This window comes from Falco biarmicus, chromosome 4 (genome assembly GCF_023638135.1).
Source record: "Falco biarmicus isolate bFalBia1 chromosome 4, bFalBia1.pri, whole genome shotgun sequence".
Taxonomy (NCBI): domain Eukaryota; kingdom Metazoa; phylum Chordata; class Aves; order Falconiformes; family Falconidae; genus Falco; species Falco biarmicus.
In genome coordinates, this window is record NC_079291.1 from 25,396,578 (window position 1) to 25,419,445 (window position 22,868).

Sequence of the window (22,868 nt, forward strand, 5' to 3'; positions counted from 1 at the left end):
AAGCCTCAATGTAACATCACTGTAACATAAAAAGCAGGTTAGCTGATACTCAAAAAAAAAAAAATAGAGAGAGAGAGAAGCACAACCAAGGTTGTGTTTCAGTCTGTAAAAACTCCTACAAAGAAAACGTTCTAACAAGTTACACCAATTCAGAGTCTGGGATCTCAGGCCCAAGAGAAACCTTCAGCCCAGTGAAGACGATGATGGAAAATGAACAGGCAGTGGCTCAGTGAGTGATTTGCCACAGTACACAGCAGAGGCATTAGCAGAAAGAGACCATTTATGATCAATCTAGAATCTAGATTTTAATCTAGAAATTATTGAGAAGAAAAAAACAACCAACCAAAAAACCCCCAACAACCACCATCTTCTTTTCATTATGAATTCATTCCCAAAGCAGATATGTGCCTTTAGATGTGTGAACATTTATTCTCACTTCTGCAATTTGAAATACCTTAAAGTTGGGAAGAAGGGGGAGATTTGCCCACCTTCCATCCAAAGAGACCTAATTTGTCTTTCCTCTGGATGGGCAATGGTGCTCCACTTACAGTCTTGTGATGCATGGAGTCTCCACATCCTACCTTGAGATTAGAACTATTTTTAGGATTATTTTGTAAACATTCTTCAGATAAAGTTAAGCAGTATCAACACAGTTGTACCTTAACAAACTATCTTTAACCTCAGGACCTGGAAGAATGATGGAGAAGATCATGCTGGTGTTATTGAAAGACTTTTAAAGAACAATGTGATCATCAGGCACAGTCAACACGGGTTCACAAAGGGAAATTCCTGTCTTAACTGATTTTATATCCTTGTACAATAAGGTCAGCCCCTGGTGTGTGAAGGAATGGTTGTGGGCAGAGTTTTTTCTGGGTTTTAGTAAGGCTTTCAGCACTGTCCCTCACAGCATCCTTCAGGACAAGTTATCCAACTGTGAGATAGTGTGCTGGGTGAAGATCTGGCTGAAGGACAGGGCGCCAAGCCTTGCAGTGAATGGGGCTACATCTGGCTGGTGACCAGTCCCCAGGAACAGGGATCCTGTTCCTCAGGGTTCAATTCTAGGGCCAGCTCCATGCAATCTTTCTGTCAGCGATCTGGATGCATGAGTTGAATGCATGGTTGGCAAGTTTGCTGATGATGCTAAACTGGGAAGTGCTGCTGACTCTCTCGAGGGACAAGAGGCCTTGCAGAGGTCTCTGGATAGATTGGAGCATCGGGCAGTCATCAACGGCATGGAAGTGAACAAGACCAAATGCTGGATTCTGCACCAGGGACGGAGTAATGCTGGGCACCAGTCTAAACTGGGAGAGGAGTGGCTGGAGAGCAGCCCTGCAGGAAGGGGTCTGGGGGTGCTGGCTGACAGTAGTCCTCCTGCAACAAATTACATTACCAAATAGAGACCCTCCCACAGAGAAACAATGTTTGCTAATGAACATTAATTACATCATTGCTTTAGAAGTGAAAAACCAAAACATCTGTGTTCGAGTGGTCAATTCATTAAAATGCAATGACTGTGCAGAGAGCATTTAAAGGCTGGGAAAGCTAACCAATTTCCTAGTAAAGAAATCAAGAGTTTCATGAAAATCCCTCTCTTCAGTTTCTTAAAGTTAAATGTGTCCAACCTATGATGAAATCACAGAGAGAAATATGGCAACATGGAGATACCAAAACAGACAGCAGTTGAAAATTCCCATCTGTAACCCGCACAAAAATGGAAGAAACAGGCAGTTACAGAAACAGGCAGACTTACAGATCTAAGACATGGTAAGTCATTAGCAATTACAGGAACAACACTAATGATGAAACATTTTTGAATAGCCAAACACATATCCCAGAGCCTCCAATTATTTTTTCTCCTTATCCCTGGTCCAGCTGTGGTAGAGTCCATGAGGCACTCTTTAAAAAAAAAAAAAAATAATAAAAAAAAATGAGCTAAGTAGAGAGGGTTAGTGAAGAAAAATCCAGAACTGTAAGCTGACCTAACATAAACTTCCTCCCGGTCCCTTCAACATGTCTATTTCCCTAGTCCTGCAGCACTCCCACATCTCCCAGCAAATAACCTGCTCCCTCCTGCCCTGCCCCTTGTTTGTTATTGCCCCTCAAACTCCAGAGAGGTTCACCAGGCTCTCCAGGCTGTCGGGTCCATCCATCCAAAGACATTTATCACACCCAGCTCAGCCCCCTAACACTGTCCCAACTTCTACCTTTCTAATTCACTTCCAGGGTTAGACAGGAGCATTCCTGGTGTTTCAGGAACATCAAAGCACACTGCCTGATTTAAGCTTCCCTGTTTCGTATGCTTTCCTAATAGAGACATAGGTTTCAAAGCCGCCTGCTCTTCGAAGCAACAACTACCACAAAGTTCAGAGTCTTCATCCACTGCAGCAGAACTTGGCAATGGAAGGGGGCTCGTGGCTTATGTGTCCCACCTGTCCTGAAGTTCTCTGAAGTTTCTGAAAGAAAAATCCCCAAATCTCTCTCTTTTTTCAGCTGTGTCATCCCTTAGATTGGATGCAGATATCTCCACTTGTACAAAGTGGGGACTTATCCAAGAGAAGGGTGCACAAATCCCTGGAGAGAATCACCTCTTAGGCTGCTCCACAGGCACATCCCAAAACAGCTGCTGGCAAGGTGTCTTTCAAGGTGAGTACCGCCAGGTTCATAAATTCTGGAGATAAAGAAGAGAGAGGAAACTGCATGTGAGGTGGGAACCTGCTGGAGCTTGTTCTCCCTCCTGGGGTCTTGGTCCTCCACAGAAATGGATCAGTATCTTACTCTGCACTTCCATGTTTCCTTGCAGATTGTGAAAGATCTCAAAAGGCAGGGCAGGCACTATTTTTTTGTTCCCATTGTCGGAACTGTTAATTTAATTTGATGATCAGTTACTATGACCTTGCAATCCAGTCTTCTCCACAGAGACTGGCAGGACCACTAAGTAAAATGTGTTCATCTTCAGCACCATGCAAATAAAGGCATTGGAACAATTCAGTTGCAGTGGAAGAGAACTGTTCAAATCCATCATAATTAACAAAGACAAAGCTTTAAACAAGAGGCCAGAGAAAAGACTAATACTAGTAACAAAAACAGACCACAGAGATTAAAAAAAAATTGAGTAGTAAGAGGCAGACATGAAATGATGGCTATAGGGTAAAGGTCAAGAAAGAATATTTTTAAACTCATTGGAAAAGAAGGGGATTCTTGCAGGTCTTACAAATTTAGAAGTACAATATGCAAATAGCATTAATGAGAAAAAATGGTTGAACGTGAAGATAGGTTAGGGAGCTATCAAGCTACTATATAATTTTCTAATAAAGATAACTATCACTTTTGTGTCCTTTGATATTTAAAAATAGACAAAGTATTAAAAAATACCAAGTACGGAACAATGCCAGAATAATCTGGGGAAACTGGACTGGGAGACCTCCATTTTTCTTTTATGATATGCACTTTAACAAAAGCCATAATGACTCTCAGAACAAAGGAAGAATATAAAAGATGATGAAGGTAAAAGCCAAGACGTTCAGAGTGTGAATAAAGGCTCTGCTTAGATTAATGCGGGGAGGAGGAAATCATGCAACCTGTAGAAGAAAGAACAGGTACAAGAAGAGGAGCAAGGTGAAAGTTATTACATGTGGTTTATAAATCAATACAACAGAAACAAGAGATTCCCTATAAAATGTTTTCAAAACTGACTAAACCAAGGCTAGTCCAATGAGAATAAACTAAACGAAAAATTATGAAAACTAAAGAAATCAAGAAAACCAAAATAATTTTGGAATAAACATCTCTGGAAGTTGTGGGGTTTTAGTCCCTGACTCAAATCGATCTGTCAGTACCTTTTGTTTTTTAATGGAGGTTTGATTTCAGTGGAAACAGTTCTTCCAACAGGGAGTGCTGCACACAGAGAAAAAATAAGGATAATTAACTGATGACATGAATTCGGAGCAACAAAATCATGTAGCTCACAAAGTGCAAAGAGGCAAAAGTGCTTCTGTTCATGTACGGGTCACTCCATGTGTGGTCTGCTTCCTTCATCTGCCAAACAGTAAGGCTCATTCAGCACATAGTTCTGTTTAAGTGGTGTTCACAGGATTGGTGCCTAGGCAGTGGCGCAGGTGGCTGAGAAAAGGATGCAAGTAAGAGAACTGAAAAGATGACAGTGAAAGTAGGACTTAGGGCAGGGAGGGAAAGAGAGCAAAACAACTATCACACAAAAACAAAGTGACAGCAAAAAGTTTGAAATAATTCAGAAAGCTGAAAAGTAAGCATAACCTATTAACACATCTAACAGAAACAAACAAACGAACCAGAGTTGCAAAGAGATTTAAGCAGCAGGAAATTCACTTAGACTGCATGACAGAAAAAGAAATAATTGTATCACGGAAAAGAAATATCACTGCTCCCGGTGACCAGCCTGGAGCTCCAGCTGATCCTTCATTACGCTAACCAAAGAATAGCTGTCAAGGTGACGAACGCCAGAACCGTTCAGTACCACTCAGTGACTAAACCAGAAAGGTACTCAATTTCTTTCAGATCTGTTTCAGACCCTTAAAGAATGCTAGAAAGCAATGAAGTAATCAGTCTGTAAAGCATCAGAGAACAAAACATCAAGGATTCAGTCTCTGAACCCTGTACCCTGGGGTACAGGGGTCCCCATACCCTGAAATAGTACGTTCATCTATGACCAGAAAGCTTAAGATCTAAAAATCTGATGGAACTCCAGGTCTGAAAAGAATATGTTCAGAGGAGAATAAAAAGCAAATTAAATTGAGGCATGGATACAATATATTTAAGTTTTCCATTCTAAAAATTCCTGTTACAGTCAGGGATATAAATCCTTGAAAAAAAGGCAGAAAAAAAAGAAGAAGAAATAAAGGAAAAAGAAAACAGTTCTATAATCTAAAGATACAGAAGAAATCTTGCAAGTGTTTTATGATGGATCATTTATATGTAGATTCCAGTGCTTCAAAAGACTTTAAATATAACAACTGAACTTCAAATTAATATTATAGTCATACAATTTAGTATTACATTCACTTTGCTGGCAGATAAACTAACCAGAAAGTCACACAACTAGCCTTGAGTCATGCAGCAAACATTTACAAGTGAAGAGACAAAAAGCCTTCCTTCTAAGCCTCTTCAGAATCTCAGAGAAGGGTTCCCAGAGTAATCTCTACTCTTAGTGCAAAACCATCATCAGCGCAAGGCCAATGGCAACTGAGTTTTTGACTCAATGTGGCCATCTTAGGGCCTGCCTCAGTACACTCTTCCCTGTCTCCTGTGGTTAAAAATAAAACAATGCATTTTCTTTTTGTTTCACTTGGGAACCAAGAGATTTTATGTCCCTGTGGGATACTGATGTTCTGAAAAATTCACTTGTCTGGTATTTGAATTACCACAAAGTTGTCTAAGTTATGGCTTCCTGTTGGCCCAGCATCAGTCTTACTCAACTTTTGCCATCTTATCCAACTGCTGTGGATAAGCCCTCTCCAGACCCAAGTGTCACTTTTGCATTGGTGATGATAGTGATGATGGGAGAAGTGGATAATGAAACGCATGGCTCAATGGAACTAGGAATATTTTCTGATAAACACGAGGGAAAGACTTAAAGTCGAGACTATTAGCAGTATAAACCTAATATACACACCCAATAAACATTTGTGACACCCAAGCTTGGTACGGAAAAGGTGCTGTAGGGCAACATCCCAGGACCCCTTTTCCTATTAATGGAAAATCCTTGCTGCTATAGTTCTGAAGACATGGGTTAAAACAGAGTCTGGCTGAAGAGCTGCTTCGCTGTTACAAAGCTGGGCTTCAGTCTATGCCATGAACTTTATTAAGAACCAAATAAGCAAGCCCAGCAGGAACAAAGCATAATGCTTAACAGAGGGATTTCTAGGCTTTCCCTACAGGAAGGACAGGGCAGCAGCACTTCAGTAACTCACTGAAGGTTTGCAGTAGAAACATGAGTGCAGTTTTACCTGTTCATTCTAAATGAGCAAGATTGGTTCACTTATTACAAACAAACAGATAAAAAAGTGCCCTGAGATCTTTCCATGATTCCAAACAGAAAACGATGTGCTTACTGACATGAGTAAGTAATTATGAGATTCACTCGTAGGGTCTGATTCAAACAGCTTTACCATCACAGTTTACAAAGAGGGAACTCACCCTCCCCTTCTTCCTCTGCTTTACCCTCACCATAGATATCAAATACATTTAAAAACATATCGTGTAAAGTAAACCTTGGTGTAAGAGAAATCAAAGAAAGTAGTCATTATTTTGCCCTTCACAACGATCAGTTCCCCCTTGTGGTGGCAGAAAAGCAGGTGGAGTGTATCCATTCTGGGGAGAATTCCGACCTCCCCCTTGAGGCAAGAACAGCTGCAGAATTTTGTTATGACACAGGTAGGTCCAGGGAAAAACCCAGAGGAAGAACCCAGCTCTGATCAGCTGAAAAAGGCTGCTGCATCCCAAAGAAGTCGTCACACTGACCTTTTCAAACATTGTTTTAAAATGCCCACGTGGACCGGTATGACAGTCTCACCTCCTACACCTTTCTAACCCATTCCTTGAAAATTATTTGCTTGACCAGAGTCTGGCCGACAGGGTGGACAGGACAGGTTACCAGGCTCATATGCACCACTCGTAGTATCAACCCATTTCTCATGAACTCTTGTCTTGTCTCCTCCCTTCTTCCCTCTGCAAACTACTGTAACTGCTTAAAAAGAAAGGGGGACAAAACAAACAAACAAACAAACAAACAAACAAAAAAACCCACAACCAACCCACAAGACAGACATTTTCTTACTAAAATACAGTAAAATCACAGTGCTGGAATCCAGAGGTGGTCCAGTTCTCTCTGGTACCCAAAGGCAGGAACCACAACATTTATAGCACATTTGTAAAAGACTCCCAACAATGAAGACTTCAAAACTTTCTCCATCTCTTTCAATACTTCAGCGTCTTTATCACAAAAGCTATTTTCTTGCAAATCTAACCTGAGTTTCCTTTTGTTGCAATCTATGTTCATCACTTCCTATGCTGTCCATTGCTGATAAGGGGAGCAGGCTGGAAAACAGAAGCTGTAGCTACATCTACATCTAGTGCTAATAGTCTGTTAAAAGAGCTCACCGGTGTTTTACAGAAAGCTAAATGCTAGTAAGTCAATATGTCAGTCCTGAAAGCTGTTATCTGCTATTGAGGTGATATATATTGGACATAATAGCAGTGTCAGATGTTTTGGGGTACTGATCATGAACAACTTTTCAAGAGATGGAGGAGATAATACCTTAAAGTATGGGAAGAAGCTGATAAATAAGACAACAGCAGCAGAAGAAAGCCTTAGCTATAATACATGGGTTTATACAGTACTTTTTTTTGTAGAAATGGAGCTGCATGCTTAAGTCAGGGTTGGAAGCTAAAACTTATAAAAACTCAGAAGAAATTGGTTCCAGGTCCTGTTTTTGTGGGAAGTTTGATCCAATATGTAGATCTCCACACAGGGAAAGCCTATGCAGTCTCTTGCAGCCAGACATGAGTTTGCTCTGCCCATGTTCCCAGGCAATCAAGAAGCTGCTTGGCTACAGTAAGGGTGGCACTTAGCCCGTATCTGCATAAAACCACAATGTATATAAACACAAAATCAAGGGCAGCAAACTGGCTTAGGGAATCTGCAGCCCCTTGGCTTCCTTTTCTAAAAACAGCCTCAGAACACAAAACATATGGGGTCAAGCATGACAGAAGAGTTGGCTGAGAAAGTACTGTAGTAACTGGGAAAAATTGTGATGAGAATGCAGAAATTACATAGCCTGGAAATTTTGCAGTAAAGAATAAGCTTGCCTTGAGACATAAAAATACATGTAAACACAAAAAGAACCTAGGAAAGTATAATAGAAAACTGAGATGCAATTGCTAGCTACTAGCATAATCATTGTTTTCTCTATTATTTATGGGTTTAATAGCAAAGCAGCATGATGACATCCATCTGCACGCCATTAGCTGTGGTAAAGGATGGGTTTATTACAACAAGATAAGTAATAAAATACTTTAAACAAGAAAAAAAAAATGTTTGGCTTGGAATTGTTACAGTGCAGCACAAGTTATTAGGTGTGAGTCAGGCAACCTTACCAACAGATGGCACTGATCTGTGAATTGAGTGGCTAAACATAGTATATTATTATTATACCTATGAAAAATCATAAGGAATTATTTTCAAAACAAGTGCACACCAGATTCTGTATATGAACAGTATATCCAAGGTGTAGACTCATAGGCATGTGCATATCTATGAATATATATGTAGAGTTTATATAAACCAGATTTTTACCAGAATAGTAGGCTGGAAAGGGGCGTTAAAAGGAAGTTAAAGAGGGGAGTTAAAAGGGAAAAAAAAACCAAACCAAAAAACACAAACAAAAAAAAAAACCCAAACCAACAAGGCAACACATATCTCTGACAGAGCAATCATTTTGGATGGAAAAATGTATTAAACACTGCAGTCCCTTCAGGCACCTGCCCCATATGGAAGCCCACTAAATGTTCTGCCCTGTTGGCTGGAAGGCGCTCTGCTTTCGCAGTCTCCTCAATATGCCTGTAGACCTCGTGCTTCTCCCTCCTGCCACAGTTTCGCATCTCTGCTGGCATCTCCTCAGCCCTGACCACATATTATTTTACCCTTGTGGTTTTCTCCTTCCCCCTTTTCTTACACAAATTCTGGTCATCGTTCTCTTTCAAACTCCTGCATGTTAACCTTATTTTCACTAGAAAACAGACTCTACATGCAAGAAAAGGTGCAAGTTTTTGCTATTATGTCTAGGAGATGTTCCTAAAGCCACTCAGCTTTTTGTCACCCCTCTTCTTCAGTGCCAGAAGGTGATGCTCTTGCTGCTCAAGGAGGTTTTCAGTTAGTTTTACTGTGGCTTTGATATCACTGAGGAAAACCGCATTGCTCTGGACTTGGTCTACTAATGCCATAAAGTATCCATTGTGCTTCTGTATTTACTTGCATTCGTAGGTGAATGCACAGCAATGCAATTTTCAATAAAAAGCTTCAGAGAATCTGTTTCCTGAAACTCAGCCAGATTTTATTATTCCTGATTGAATCTTATAAGAGTAAGTAATGTGTACCTGTTTACTGTCAAGAGGGACAAAATTTAGATTATTAAATCTTTTGAGAGTGCCTGACAAAAGACTGAAATGTTACTGCAAAAATATGTTGCTGAAAATATTAGTGGTAAGAAACAGGTGGGTAGAGGAAGATAAAGTCACATTAGCTGAGACTGTAGGCATTTTCCATGGAATCCATCACCATTCCTACCTCTTGGCACACTGTGGATTAAAACTGTTCATAAAATGTTTCCTGATACAAATATAGCACAAACATTTCCTGTGGGAAAAGGGAATGCAAGGCAATTTGCTGTAATCTCTTACCACCACAGACGGGTGGAAAGGGCGTTAGAACAGCGCAGAGCTTCCAGTGATTTTTCAGCTGATGCCTGTAAAAAGTTGTTCCTACCTTGAAAAGGCCCTTAAAATCAAAGAAAGGTGTTTAGTTTTCTGAAGGAATGGTGAAATCTCTTTGTCTGGACACCGGGTTTTCTAGATTTAAAAATTATGCTTATTAAACTGAACAGTAGGAAACAAATAATATTAATCCAGGTCCTTCAGTGTTTCCCTAAAGTTCAGAGATGTGGATGTGCAGAGATAACCACCTCCTGTATTTTACACAGCTAAAAGAAACATTTTTCATAAAACAAAGAGGTGCTGGCAGCCCCAGATCAGCATGTGTCCCAACAAGAATGAAAGCACGTGCCAAACAAGTGTTTTGTCATCTCCTGTCATGGCTATTACTGTGTGCAGGTCTGGGTCACGGGAGGAGGTCAAGAAAAGAGCAGTAAAGAGAAGAAAGAAGGAAAAAAAGAGACAAAGGCTTACTAAGGGCATTTGGCTCTGAAAATAAGCTTTGAAAGAGGGTTTTTTGACATAACTGATTATCAGTGGGAACAAGGAACCAAAAGACTTGACTTCTATCCTGGGGTTCAGGACTTGGCACATTCCTTTTAAAAGCCATGGTTGCATTATAAATTTTCAAACCGAAACATTCAGATTTTATCCTCAACTCCTCATTTACTTAAAAGACCACACAATTTTGTCCAACCCCTTCATGTCAAAAGGGATAACTCCTTCTAGTTACGCTTGATGGATAAAACTAGATATTCCTTATATTTTAGAGCAACAGGCTATGAATGTAATTGTCAAACAGCACGATACTTTAAATGTCTCCAACTTTAGATGGATAAATGGTGTCATCTAAATCAAACAGTGCCCTGAGCTACTTTGTCTGTTTATATACAGCACTGAAATGCTCAGAGAAATGTGTTATACCTCAGCAGGAAAAGTGTTTCCAAATGTCCACCCATACACTCCTTGTTTTAACACACAGAAGTCACTCATGGTTTCTAACTTGGGTTTTAGCATTAACTGGATGTGCAGAGTGAGCTCAGAATAGGCTGGCAAACTGATATCATCTATTCAACTGCATGATTCTTAATGATTAGACTAATATGCTCCTAATCAAAATTATATCTGATCACTCGGTATATATATTCAGTTAGGACTCTGACCGGCATTAGGTTTATACATACGTCTAGTTCAGGTAGCATAACCTTACACGTTTGAGTCACTGTGCACCCTAGAAAAAAAAAAGTAAAATACCAACAGTAAATGGCTCAGTAATATTTTTGGTTCGGCTGATGTGTCTGCAGTTATTCTCCTGTAATGAAGAACAGAGCTACAGCAGTAGCTCACCACAAGCCCAAAAGAGTACAAGCATTCAGATTTCAGTTGGGATGCTGGCTGCAAAAAGCCCCCTCATTGACACACAGTCCCCTTTGGCACTCATGGGCAGACTTTTGGAGGCCAAGGAGGCATATGACCTTTCTCATGACTTTTGCCTTAGATTTGGCTGGGGGAAGTTAATAACATGGGGTGAAAATAAACACGCTGTGGCCCACACGAGAAAAAATGGTCTCCTCTCTCCTCGCCCCGTCCAGAAACCCAACAAAGAAAAATAAATTATTTGTATTGAAGTATGAACAGACTTAAATGCAAGGATAACCAAACTCAATACACATATATATGCATCTCCAAGGTCACCAATTTTAACCTTTTTAAAATAATTGTTTCTTAAGGATAGTGCAGTGTACACCCAGCAAATTATTCTAACTGGGCAGGAACTGATCAATGGCTAGTAAGCCTGAAGTTTTAATACTATCCTTAAAAGGAGCTAGAAAAATACTATCTAGGAAGAGCACAGAAGCTTTAGTGTTATCTCTGCCCACACCTGAGTCCAATGGCACTTTTAAAAAACAAGCCAGTAAGGCAGACTCTGCACAGAATAACAAGCAGCGAGGGGAGCCCACCCCTCCGCCGGGCTCCTGCTTCCTCAGGGCAGTGGGCAGAGCACCCTCAGCCCGACGGTGCTCATGAGCTTCTGGCTTCATTTCAAACATGTCACACCAGCAGAGGACTGGCATCACAGAGCTGTCTTCTGGTGTTTCACCCACGTCAGTATTCAGGGGAATGGAGGCATCAAAGGATCCTGAGCAAGCCCACAGGTGATGACAATGTAGTATTACCCTTGTGATCCACTTTCAAAAACAGGTCCAGCTCCAAATCTTGATCAGTTGCAACATGTTTCCTCCTTCAATTGCATTACAAATAAACACTTATTTTCTTCTGCTTAAAAGCAGATGGATCAAGTGCTCCAGTTCTAACTCCAACCCCATCAACACATGTGACAGTGGGGTAGGATTCTGTATACCTGAGGAGCAGGCTCCTGAGAAATTTCTGAATTATTTTCACTGGCATTTGGGTATCTCAAGCAGAGAAGTTGTGCTACCAACAGCAGGGAGGAAAGGCTTTCTGGCACATAAAAGCAGCACACCCGGGAGAAAAAAGCTTCCCCAGTCATCTCCACGAGGACACCAGAAGGTGATTTCAGACAGTGAATCGGTGTCTAGTTCTCACCATTAAAAAAAATTGGCTCACGCTGACCGAGATGATGGAAAAAGTGAATATAATAACAATAGCAATTCTCAGTACTAGGAGAAAATAAACCTTTCAATAGCTGATGGTTGTCTAAAACTAATTTTGTATTCTTTCGTATGTTTCTCCTCTTATTTTATTTCTGGTATTTGCTATATCTAAGCATGTTTATGGACAGCTTTTTCTGCCTGTCCTGACTCCAAGGCTTGACAAAAATAATAAAAACATACTTAAAAAAGTAATAAGATCACTATTTAAAAAATCTTCAAACCAAACTAGAGGAGAGCTAAAGGTATACAGGACAAGAAAACACAGCAATGGAAAATGTATTAACTATGTTCCTCATGGCTGTGTTCATTGTCTTCTACGTTGTTTCTTACATGGAGCAGTCAGCCAATATTCAGAACCATTCACGTGAAAACAAGTGAATTTTAAATGCTAGCATTGTTGTGGTTGACAACAAATGTAAAGTGCTGCTTATCCAAACACATAAAGCAAGCAGATTACTTAGGAACTCTAAAGTTTACCACTTAACGCAAGCTCTCTGCCCCAACCCCCCCAAGTGAACAGACCCGTATGATCTATGAACAAGTTTGGTTTATTCTTCCTCCTCTCCCACTAGACACCACCAGCCCCACAAACAAACTCTGCCAGCTGGGCTGTTTATGTACCCCCTCCTGAAATGAAGACTGCCTTCCCAAGCAGCATGGCCTGATGGCTGAAACAGTTGGTGATAATGTCCTGGTCCCCACACTAGAACACATTTCAGGAGTTCTACTCAGTGCTAGCCTGATCCTATGGATCAAATGCTGACTAGCATCCCTAGTTCATGAGGTACGCACTGGGACCACATCTTCCAGCTGTGGTTCTTCCCAGCACAATCCAACACACATGCTTTGAGATGGCTCTACAAGGGGAACCAAGGTGCAGTAAGGGGACACTGCCAGGAGGTTCACTTATAAAAATGTCTGAGCTCTACATTTGGGCTAAAACACCCGGGATAGCAAACTCTTCCTACTTCATCCATTTAAGTTAACCATAACTTCTTCAGGAGGTGCAGGCTCAGCCAGGACAGAATGCTCTTCAAAACCTTCCATCCTCCACTCTTAGATTTTACTCAGCCTCTTCCATACGCTTTGGTATCTCTGAGAACCAGTACCTCAGGCCGTCTGCCTGTCCAGCCGAGGAATGCCTTCATGCCAGACAGAAGCAGGAAGGTGTCTTGTAGCTCTATTTACAAAAGATATTTTTTTCCCACTGGCAATTAATAATGAAGCATGCGTGCGCGCTATGGAATCAGTATTTTAATAAATATGCATTCTTAAAATGTAATACTACAGTATTGGCTTATTATGGGAGGTTATATCTGTTTCACAGAAATCCAACACAAACAGAAGTAATTTCATAAATTTCTTTGTTTTTAAAAGAGTTCCAGTGACCTGAAAGGAAAACAATAATGAAAAATATGTTCCACATTATTTGAAAAACAAATAAATACCACTTAGACTTTGCAACAACTTCTATTTGCTTTTGTAATGCAAAGCGCAGAGAGGACATACATGTAATTTCCTGCTCTTTCATAAAAGTAAATATTCTGTAATTCATGATCTTCAACATGTAAAAGCACAAATACAAAAGGGAGTTATAATTTATAGCAATTTCCTTAATTCAGGTTTGGAGTATTTTTATTTTTTTTTTTTACAATCCTGAAAAATAATTACATTTTAAACAAAACCAGCAAAATGTGGCATTTTGTTTATGCCATTTTCATAGCAATTTTAGAGGGGAAAACTAGAACTGTAGGACACTGCAGTTCTACAGGTATTTCTTTACAATAGAAGTGCTTTTAAGCTAATATCTTACTAAGACACTCATTTCAGTGGAGAAGTGGTGCAAATTTAAATCACTGGGATAATTCTTACAATGGTTTAATGCTACTTAGAATTATAGGAGAAACTGTTCTGAAAATGATGAAAACATTGAAGACATGAATGAAACTTAGCCAGACAAAAAAGGAGAACAAAGCACTGGAAGCAAAGAAATAAAAAGTGATGGTATCAATACTTCGATTTTTTTTTTAAAATTTAAAATATCTGAAAACACAAAAGCACAGAACAGGAGCTTCTTTGAGTGGAAAGACAACCGGAGCTGGTTTATCAAGGTAACAGTAAAAAGATTCATATTGGATTTGGTGAAATTTCCATCTCCAGAATAAAATATAGCAGTGTAAATAGCTTGAAAAGCACAGTATCTTCTGGCAGCATCAGCTGCAGATGCCCCATTGCCTTTCTTTCAGTCCTAAGCAGCAAGTTTTTTCCTCCTAAGGCCCACTTGGTATCAGGATGAACCTGATGCTAGTTCTACCTGCTCCGTAGGAGGGAAGATACTTTCTTGTTCACGCCATAGTTTCCTTTGCTTAAGAAGTGCTTGGAGAGACAAGAGACAACCTTTTTGGTTACAGCTAAATCAGCACTTCCCATTCTTTCAAGAGTAAATCCGTGCCAGCACCTTCCACCATCCCCAAGCAGAAATGCAATTACGTTTTTAGTCCTGTCAAGTTGGAAAATCCTGGTTTCAGAATATAGATCCTTAATGTTTCTGCATTTTTTACATGGAAATAAAGAAAATATTTTGACTTTTGTAAAGCACTGTGAATCACAGAGGAAGGTGCTAAATAATATAATTATTAAATAATTGATTTCAGCACAGCCATTGCATTCTTACTGAATAGGTCTCCCTATATGAGTGTTTGTAAACTTAATGCGATGTTTACTTGCAAGAACAACAAAAGGCTCTTGTAAAGAACCTACTTGAAAAGTCATAAAAAGCTTCTTCTAAAGTTGGAGTTAAGTGAATCCTACAAGTGATTAGATAATGGGCTTTATGAATGAAATACAAATTAATGTCAAGTCCTATTCCTGTTCTGACGAGCAAGATTAAACTAAATTATCTAGAACATATTTTTAATTTAAACCAGTTTTAAGAGTCAGTCTCATGGCTATGAGTATCTCATACATAGCTGAAATTTACTGTTTTCATCACTTTAATAATAACATTCCTTGTATAGAGAAAACCAACTGTTGCAAAATTATGAAAATAAAAGTGTTTTATTACTGTATAGCATAACACACAGACACACACACAGAGATGGTATGTTCTTAGGAAAAACAGTGGAATACTGCACCCAGATGAGAAACATTATCAGCTTGCAAGGAGAGCAGCGTTTAGAAAGGTCTGAGACCCCTACGACTCTGAAACAAGGAAATAAATCACTGCACATAAAAAAAATTGCTTTACCATCCTTTAAATAAATGGAACATGCTCATTTCCTTTGCCCAGGAAGCTTCACTGGCTGGCTAAGCAAGGAAAACCTCCCACACTGACCCTTGCTAGCTCAAGTCGCAACTGGCTCAGAGGAGCAAAACTCATACCTTAGGCACAGCACACTGTGGCCTGGCAAAGTCCTCCCCAACACGGAGTAAAGAAGAGGGTATCCAAAACCTTACACCATGAAGGAAACACGAAAAGCCTGAGTCTTTTGCTTCAAAGTGTTACAGATATAAAATACACCATGCAGACCGTTTGCAAAGTCCAGATTAAATAACATTCCACTTTCCCAAGACTCAGACCTGTACATAATCAATAAAATGATGACTTAAGGAAAAAAAACCCCAACATATATAAATAAGCACAACCCTTCAGAAGCCATTCCTCATGCCTGAAGGCAATTACGGAAGGACCAGCTGTTTTGTCAATTATAGTTTGTTGAAAAGTACCATCTAGTGGTGATTTTATATTACATGCTGCAACTTTCTTTGGCCTGGTAATGTCAGAGCACAGATTCACCAAAACCAAGTTTCTCACTGTGATACCACCCTATACAACACTTTCCTTAAAAGAGTGCATCATCCTTTGCTCTTAGCTTTGTTCACATACCAGCTTGTGAACCGCTGGAAAGGCATGATATTCCTGAAGAGAAATGAAAGATCTGCCACCTTGCTGCTGAGTTTAGCTCATTTTTGGGATTGTAGTAGTAAAGACTTGTGGAAAGAACATTATAATAATTACTGAAATTGGTTTTTTGCTCTATTAGCAAAAACCTCAGGTGGCGTTTTCTATCAAATGAACTAAGAGAGCAACCCAGGAAAAAAAAAAAGCACCTTGGCATTTTTCATGTTGCCAATCCTTGGTGTAAGCAGGGACATGTTTGTTGTAAATAAAAATATAAAAGGTTTTATTGGAATTTTTGCTATTGATTATCTACATTTGTGTAATCCACATCAACTCTGATGTCAAAGCACAGGCTACGCTGTTCAACATGTTTGATCATAAATATGCCTGCAGACCACATTAATAAGTCCCAAGTTCTCCTGAAAACAGCAAGACCCAAAGAACAAAAATAAAATAAGAAATAAGTGCTGCTATGTTTTTTTACAGTCTTTAGGGTAACAAAACAGTAGGTGATAACCAGAAGTAGGTGTGTTTGTTGTAGCTCCTGGTTACTGCAAGCCTGCAAAAGGACAGAATATCGGGCATTGTGGGTATCTACACCATCGAGGATTCTGCCCAAATGCTCAGTCTCACATGCCAGGACCCGTATCAGCTTACGGAAAGAATAAAAGCCAGGTCCAACAGAGCTAAGGGTAACAGATAAAGAATATTATTTAAACTTCCACTTAAGCCCATGATGTCAAGGTTATAAACTTCAAGTAAAGGATTCCCAGACAGACTGCAAACGGCAGTGGTTCGCACAGCAGCAGGGGATCTACTCTTGGTGGGTGATCTGTGGGGGTAGGAAGGCAAGCATGCACAACTGATTAAACAGTTTGCCTTCCACTGTCCTTGTAATTTCTGTTGCTATCCAGACGATGAACCGTCACATTGGCCTCTGTTTTCCTAGCCCAACTCTCTACATTCCTGGCCTTGCAGATGCAAATCTCATCTTAACTTTTTTCCCAAAACTCCTCCCAGAGGAAGACACTCAACATTCATTTTGCTGCTCCAAATCCCACTCACATGAGTATGTAAATCCTATGGCAAGAATTCCCCTTCTGTGTGCACACGATCTTTCAGAGTGGTTTTGACTTCCAAATAGCTCAACCACTAAATGCAAAAATCAGTTTAATTGCTAGACTGTAAAATATGCTGCCTCATGGAATGGTGTCACGCATTACATAGGTCCTCCTCATACAGATGATCTAAACGCACATTCTTTTCCTAAAAGAAAAAACAAACAAACCCCAAAACCAAAACATTAATTTTTCTCTCTGCTGGTTCCTGCTCCCCTTACATTATCCAATTAATCCTTCAAGCCCTCCTAATAGTTTCTGGTATGACAACCATCACAATATGCTCCACCCAGTCCAGTTTATCTTTCTTCTACCATGTCGTAGTTTCATTTCACTGGTTTAACTATTCAGCTGTTGAAAACAGCTCTAGCAGAAAATCTTTATTATTCCAACTGCTTGACAAATTCATTTCAAAGAGAGCTTGTCAGTGCTTTTAAATACAGTCAGCCTAACAATTCTGAGTTTATTTCAGTTTCACAGTAGCGGGTCAAATACAATTACTTCCGCTATATGTTGTAGAGATATTTTTGAAACCTAAAGCATGTATACTTTCTCAGGTGGTCCTTTTGGAGGCCAAGTTATAATCACATGGTGTCAAACTGGATAGAATCATTCCTTATTGGTTTACATGTAAATTACTTCCAATTATTTCTTGTTAAGCATATTATGCTTGCATGAACTAGAACTGTACTGAGTATTTTAAAAGGACAAATATTCAACCCTAGTAAATATTAAAAAATAACCCATGCAAGATAGTAAAAGTAGAGGATAAACCATTTTCTTAAAACATTTGTGTCATTTCAACTGCTTCAGATGGCTAAAGTAGGGAACTGAAAGCCAGAAATTTGAATTATAAAAATACCCAAGAGTGAGATCCACTTTACAAAGGTTGATTGTAAACATTACATTAAACATATCTATTTCAATAGAACAATCAAAAATAATCTGACTTACTTGCTTTGGTATGATATGAAGCACATCTACATTTTCTAGCCTCAATATTTTCTAGCTTAAATGTTATATATTACTTCTCTGTTACAGATTTGCATTGTTAATATGCAAATTATACTGCAGAGTTCCAAACCCTAGAGAAAAGGGTGATAAACTTTACAAAACCTATAAATGGAAAACTATGTGTACATGTGCACACAAATGGAGCTCTACATACTTCTCCCTTGTCTCCTCTGTGCTGATATTGTGCTGCACCCCACATTTGGGTAATATGTTCTTGCCCGAGACAGTAATAGCTTGACACAGTGGGTGTTCTGGAATTTAAAAGCAACAAAGGCTCAAAATGTCAGTCAAGTCCACGCTGGGTCTTATTCATATGGGGCATGGCACAGCCTGAAGGTTTTTAATGACAATACTGCCTCAGATTATTGACTGTTCCTGGTTTATCCACCAAATCCTGCCAGATAAGCTGGATGAGGTGAGGCTGGTGCTCCCCAACAGATGGATGCAGGCAGGATTTTGAGGAAAGAACTGGGTTTAACTGTAGTCAGAGGGTTAGAAGGCAAAAAGAAAAGAGGCTGCACCTCAGGACACCTTCCTTTTCAAAGTGTAAACACCCATGACTTCCAAGCCTACATGTAACAGCACTTTAGAGATGCTCTTAATTCTTGCTCACCTACCACAGTTCATCTGAAAATATATTAACTGCAAATTGGTAGCAGTTGGCACCCACTGAATGATGTTACAGAGTAATATGTTCTCTTACAGGAGAATTTCTAGGCATAAAAATGGTTTCACCACCTGGTTCACATACAGGCAGACTGTGGATGAAATCTGTAGAACTGCAGAGGGTCACCCTTACAGTACTGCACTGGCAAGAAGCTCTGAAACTGGAGAAGTGGAAATCACCAGAGCAACACTCACAAAAACAGTGTACGACTATACAGGCTTTCAGAGGAAAATTCAGACTTGCCTGTACTTCCAGTGGCTTTAACCTGCATGGCAGTGAGGCTGGGTCAGGACAAATTGCAGAAGCCAAGCCATCACACTGGTGGCTTCTCAACAGCTTTGTCACTGCTGGTCCCCAAAGCGGTGAGCTTGGGTACACCCACACAGGCTAGAACAGAAGCTCTGGATTGCAGAAAGGATATTCTCACAGCAATAATGTGACTTTTAGTTCAGTAAAGTGTACATGTATGAGAAAAATGGATGTAATTATTTAAGAATTTGAGATTTCCGCACAACTAATGTTGCGGCACTCTCAAAACTAACAAGCTGCAACAAGACTTTTACCATCCCATACCAGGTTAACTTCAATAAGTAGTTCCCATGCCTTGCCCCGGCACAGCCACCAATCCCTCATGAGGTTTCAACAGTTCATCTACTGTTCCTTCATCCTCTCAGGCCAGTCCACCCTGCTTCTTGCCTCTGCTGCATCCTTCTTGTCTCTCCTCCCTCTGCTTCTTCCAGGTCTCTCTTCATCCAGGGACCCTCTTCCATACCCCTTAGACCTATTTAACCACTTAGCAGGAACCAGCCACCACTGCACATTATCCACTTCAGCCAACCCACCACCCCTGAAGCCAGCCCACAGCTGTATATTGTTAATTAACCCAGCTGCATTCCTCTACAAACTTACACTTCTTTTTGTTTGAAAGCAGAAGACAGAAGAAGCACCTCTTAGTGTTTTTACTTCTACAAAAGCTAGAAGCATGACAGGAATGACACAGCTTTCAAGCATATAACATACAACAAACAACAAACCTGTGTTTGGAAATATCAATAGGAGAAAAATATATTAGCTGAGCCTTTAAAACATAAGAAAACAAGAGCATCTTGGAAAAAATACAGTGCTAGTTAGAAAAAAATATGTCAGTTCAAAGAGTCTGGTTCTGAATTTCTATAAATAGATGGGATTTTTGATCTATAGTAGTGCATGTTTTGTTATTCAGCTTTGGTCAGTGGTAGAAGAGAGAATTAATCATCCTTTGTAACTCTTTTGAAAGGTTGGCCATGGAGAAAGTACTAGACATCTAAGCAAACCTCAGAAGGCTGTGTCCTATCTACAGTTCTAAAAAAATTATGTTTCAGTAAGAGCCACGAGTTCATCCTGACATGTTTTTCTTTCTGGAAAACAACTGCTTCTTAAAGCTCCTGTCTGATAAGAACCAAATCATGGGCCAAAGTAATTCCAAAGGATTATTAGCTACAAATACTTGGCTAGCTGCCCCCCAAAAGGCAAGCAGAGATGAAGGTGACTTATTCAGACAGAAATTCTTAGGCCTGTGACCTAAGGATGTGCAGCAGAAACATCTGTCCTTGACTTGTGGTTGATAGTCACAGGATTGCTACGGCTCTTCAACTGTGACAGGCTCAGTATGTCATGACAGTACCTATTGAATGGAAGAGTTAAAGAGGGCCTCTAACCCAAAAGTGCAAGACAAAACAGTGGTAATCAGAATCTTGAGACCATGGGGCAATCACGTCAGGGACTGGTAATTCATCTTATGGACTAGGTTAAGAGCTGCGCTCACTTTGAGCGTCTCTGAGACAGTGGTGTGTTCCACAGTTTCAGTCTGTTGGGTTTTTCTTCAAAACATCCCTGACTGATAAAAGCAAAATTTGTTGAAAGACTTTTTAGCTCTCTTTTTTGTTACTAACCATTCCCTAAATTGTGTAACTACTTTTACAAAAATTCTCAATCTGCAGCGTTTCTCTACACCTTTCCAAAATTCTCTTATTCTGGACATTGAGGTACATTCACCTTTTATTTGATCCATTTTTAAATTAGTAGCTTCAATTCCCATTTCAGACACGGGATTTAATCCATGCAGTACCAAACCCAGTTTGATCTTTGCAATTCATAATTGAGATCACAGTTTTACTTCAAAACAATCAGCATTTTCTTAGTTTATACATTGTTCTAGATTTTTATTTCTTGATAAAGACAGCCCAACAACAGCTTCATAGAGTCAACCAATACCTAATATTAGTTGGTATAAACTAACACTTTTGTTCTGTATTCTCACACTATTAGCTAGTTGAGCACTGACAGACACTTCAGCCCTGGGGTTCGACCAGCTTTAGCCAAAAGATCAACGTTTGCATTACACAGAGGCAATCTCTGCTTGACTCACAAGCCAAACAAAACCCATTAGCTAATTAGAAAAAGGACCTTTAGCAGTTCAGCCAGACTGCTCTTGCACACTTGTGGTGGCAGGTTATCCACTAACCCAGCCAAAGCCAGCAGACTGCCCAGCACTCCTAAAAGGCAGACCTGCTTGGGCTACAGGTGCCTGTAGCAGGCTGAAGGAGGTTTTGCAGTGCAGCAGGAGATGCTGTCAGCAATGACAAGCCCTGGCACAGCCCAGAGGGCAACCGCAGCCTATAAAGATACAAGAAGAGGAAGGTTAGTATGAACTTTCGATCAGGTGCTGCAGCCCAAGATAAGATTTTGGTCAGATAAAAAATAATCAGTCCTTACTGACAACAGTTGCTAGGCTTGCTTTCTTAAATTGGCAGAAAGCTATGGAGAAAGACTTTCATTTTGATTTCATATACTCACCAAGTTTAAGCTCTGAATCAATATTCCGTAACACAAATAGCAAAGAAAAACCAAAATACCAAATTTTGTGATAAACACAGCAAAAATATCTCTCAGGTAGATTAATCTTCTCCAATGTAGGCAGCTTTCATAAGAAAATGCTGTAAAGCTTGTAGTTCACATGGTTTTGATAATTAATTCATAAACACTGACTTTTCTGAAGTTGGCCTTGTATTTACAACTTTTTCAGAGGACAGTTTGGCATTTTAGCAGAAAATCCAGTTTGCTGTCATGTCACAGCAATTTTAATACACTGTGTTCTGAATTAATACTCACACTTGGTTTATGATTTACGGAAATGAAAATCTAATTCTTTCCATTACTTGGTTTCTATTTTTAGAACTGTCACTATATCAACACATAGGTCATTTTAAGACTATGTAAAAAATATATTTTCTGGAGGATCTGGAATTAAAACAAATAAATTGCTTCCAGGTAATGTTTTTTGAAAGTTGTTTTATTTTCCCTTTTAAAAAGAAATTACTGTAATAATTCCTGTGGATGATTTTAGAAACTATGTGAAAAGGACTCAAGTGACAGCATGTGGCAAAGGAACAGCTGAACTGCTGAGTATGTTACACTGTACCTTAGCCAAGACACTCAGGCCAAGGGTAAGGCAGCAAAATGCCTTTAAGAACAAACACAGGTTTAAGCCAAAACACCCTCCAGCGCCATGCTGCTTTTTGCATTTCAACAACCCAGCTGGTTTTGGGGCACTGTTACACATGCAAGTCTTCACCCAGGCCCCCATCCCAGGCCTTTGACCCTACAAAAGCAAATATCAACTAACACCAGCACCTAATATGTCATTTTGTATGTCATTTTGTGTGCATTGTCTTCTGTGGGAAGGGAAGATGAACTCAACACTTGCTCCCGCAACACCAAGTGTGATCCCTGCCTCCCACCCCTGGCCTCATGCCATGGCAGTGACCGCTGGGGACCAAGTGGTGTGACACAGTTTCAGCCACCTTCAGAGAGCACAGAAAAGGAGGTTATTGAAGAAGCCACTAGAGGCAGGTAGCACATGAGCAAGAAGGCCTTTGGGTGTGCAAGAAGGCACTGTGCAAGGAGGAAGGCATTTGGGAAGCTTCTGCTATTGTGGAGCAGGCAGCTGAAGAACCAAGCAGCACAACAAGAGTTGTGAGCAAACATGACAATGTCCAGCTACAAGAAAGTTAAGCATCCTGACAATTTCT

The 22,868-nt window shown here is 40.0% G+C and overlaps 1 long non-coding RNA gene across 1 annotated transcript in view; it reads right to left on the bottom strand.

Annotated features, from left to right (window-relative positions):
• Positions 1 to 405: 405 nt before the first annotated feature.
• Positions 406 to 22,868, bottom strand: part of LOC130148170 (uncharacterized) — a 43,106-nt gene continuing 20,643 nt past the window's right edge. Inside the window, exon 3 of the long non-coding RNA XR_008821487.1 lies at positions 406 to 2,668. This is a non-coding gene — a long non-coding RNA (uncharacterized LOC130148170). The remainder of the gene's footprint in view (positions 2,669 to 22,868) is intronic.